We start from the raw sequence: 2,918 nt of genomic DNA, 5'->3' as shown, positions 1-2,918 counted from the left end.
TTACTTGTGTATTTCAAGTGAACTTTGTCTTAATAGATGCATAAAATTTCTACCCAAGGTGCAGATTATCTGATTTCTACGGAATAATCCAGTATCCAGACTAACAACTCTAGTCAATATCTCAAAACAGGCGAAAAACAACTGTTAGATGACAATATGTAATTACGGAGAAAATTTCCTCCGATATGCCATTTTTTTTCTTTGATGTAGTCTTTTTCTTGGTTTGGAATATTTGTACGATACAAGCTTATCCAACATAAGTGAGTAACACAACGGGTGCCACAAGTGGAACTGAGCCTTCAGCACACATGAGTTAGGGTAAAGGTTAGAGTTCGTGTTGCTCAAACTATAGTTTTCTATGTAGTGTTTTGTAGTTGTTGTTTGTTTGGTTTTTTGTTTGTATTTTGTTTTTTGTCGTTTATCTTTTTGGTCATGGTGCTGTCTGTTTTGATAGTACTTTGGATTGTTTATTGTCCTCAAGGTATCTATTCTCTCCTTATTTCAAATGTTCCAAGTTCTCTTAGTTCACAAAAAAGTACTTTTGTAGATATATACGCATTCGTGTATTTACATTGTGGGAATTTACCTTGGGTTTAACATTATTTTTTTTCATATCAAACGATAAGATTAAACCTAAAACGGAATATAATAAATTAGGTTTTAATCGAGATATGAGAGACATATATCTAAATATAACTGATGTTCCCCTAAAACATTCCTTGGTTCAGTATTTTCCAAGGAGTCTCAAAATAGGATAAAGTTCTATTGACATTCTAGTTAAGTTGAAACGAAATGCCAATACATAAGGTTGTTGACAAGGAAATCATTTTGTATTTATTTTTTGTCAATTCAAGTGTCGTAATTTCAAAATTATTAAATAGGTTTTAAATCGGTGCTTGCAGTCATATACGGATATCGATCAGAACGTTATACAATGCATTTGAACTAAATAAAATGAAATTGTATTTTAGTATGTCATTCAAGTCATTTACCATCTCAGGTCGCTTCAAGCCAAACGTTTGAAGCGTGTACCGTATTGCTTCTAAAAACCCAATTTAAGATGCCATTTGAAACCTGATCGATGGATACATTGTACTACCACAGTTATATACCAAGTACAGTAAAAAAATAATGAGGGATTCGCAAAGTCTTGATTTTTTTAACTATCCAAATTTTATATATTCGATGAACATGATTTGGATGGGAACTCTTACATTTAAAAAGTTCCAACTCCGAATGAAATTCCTTATTTACCAAAATTTGAAAGTGTCGAAGTTTTCTGTCTGTTCAAGAGACTAACATATTTTCTTCGAAATTGATCATATTACAATAATGTAGTCAAACCGAATTATTACATTCTTGGACAAATTTAAAGAAAAAAATCAATAAATAGCATTTTATTTCAATAAAATTAACAAACAAAAATTCAACAGTTTGTAAACAAAAAACAACTTTATCATCTATAGATGTACACTAAAACAGAAAATAAGACAATAAATATCATCGGAATGTTTCTAAACTGACATACAAGGTCTTAAAAAGGAAATTCTGCATTCACCCTGCCACATAATGCTTTATGTCGACGCTTACTCCAATCAGAACATGTCATACAAGTATTCCAGTCTTGTTAGCAATGTTTGTTATGCGTAGATGATAATCTTGGAAAACATCTGAAGTATTTGGAAGGTGGTGACGCAAATAATGGACTCACTGACACTGATGAAATGAGTTGATGAATCTGCAATGATAAAAGAGAAGAAACCGTTATAATTTATTTGAAAGTAAATAATAATTGAAAGCAAAAAAAAGACATATTTATTCAAATGCAATAAAAACGAAGAGCATATACATGCATTTATAATCTGTGAAAATACGCAAAAATTAGAAATAGGTTTTACACATTTAAGTTAAGAAAATATCGATAAAAGTGCATTTCCTTTTTTTACTGAATGAACGTAGTATTTATACATTGTAATGTCGTAAAGGTAAATGCTAAACGTACAACAAGATTAATTTTATGAATGTCAAATGTGAATTAATTTCCAATAAAGTGATTTGATTATATTTATCCAATTGAGGTTTATAACTTAACAAGTTACATCATAAATCAACCAAATTTCACCATATTTATTTTCATTCTTCACCAAAATAATTATGCAGTTAATTCGTATAAAGTTTTTACTTACATTAACAAAATAACAGGATTTATAAGATGCCAGTTTAGATATCTCCCTGAGTTTAACTTCACAACAATAATAACATAACGATAAGTGGACGGATGAGCTGTTTGTTTCCTTACTTTTTCACAAGTTTATTGTCCATTTCCATGTAATTTCTGTCCGTTTCTAAAGAAACATACAACTTCTGATTTTGTGGATAATGGCATCACTAAAACATTGTCTTGTTCTGTAATTAACGGCAAATTTATCGGTTGGATGGAGTTTCCAGCAAACATAACCATTTCCTCAGCACATTCTTTTTCCAGACAAAACTGCGGTAGGACAATCGACATCTTGTTAGCTTTATAAAATCAAACAGTAGAAAATGTTACGGTCAAATATTTTTCTGTTAGCAGTCTTGTTTGAAAAATTCCAGAAATTAGTTGATTTTTATAGAGTATCAAGTTTCTCTGTTCAATACAGTAGAATAATTTAATGATTCTTTGTCAACAACTGCTTTATATACTTTCTCATTTCACTTTTTATGCAAATTAGTTTCCTATATTTGGAATTAAGAACGTAGGAAAACCCCGTCCACTATTGCAACCGATTATTACGATTGGATTGTTTTATTGATTAGTGGGAGTGACTAAACACGTGGAAATTAACAAGTTAACACATTGTTGAGCGATCTTAAAAGATCTATTGAGTACGAATAGGAAATAACTGATTTCCTTATACAGGTTATATACATGTTAA

General features: G+C 30.4%; 1 long non-coding RNA gene across 1 annotated transcript; it reads right to left on the bottom strand.

Moving 5' to 3' along the window:
- Window positions 1-1,381: 1,381 nt before the first annotated feature.
- LOC127702617 (uncharacterized) lies at window positions 1,382-2,628 on the bottom strand. Its single transcript, XR_007982508.1, has 2 exons — window positions 2,187-2,628; window positions 1,382-1,738 (listed from the first exon to the last, which is right to left on the bottom strand). It is a non-coding gene; the product is annotated as an uncharacterized LOC127702617 (long non-coding RNA).
- Between the last annotated feature and the right edge of the window lie 290 nt (window positions 2,629-2,918).

Source organism: Mytilus californianus, unplaced genomic scaffold (genome assembly GCF_021869535.1).
Source record: "Mytilus californianus isolate M0D057914Y unplaced genomic scaffold, xbMytCali1.0.p SCAF_5, whole genome shotgun sequence".
NCBI lineage: Eukaryota > Metazoa > Mollusca > Bivalvia > Mytilida > Mytilidae > Mytilus > Mytilus californianus.
Note: the sequence above shows the minus strand (reverse complement) of the source record. Positions and strands in the feature narration are given on the sequence as shown.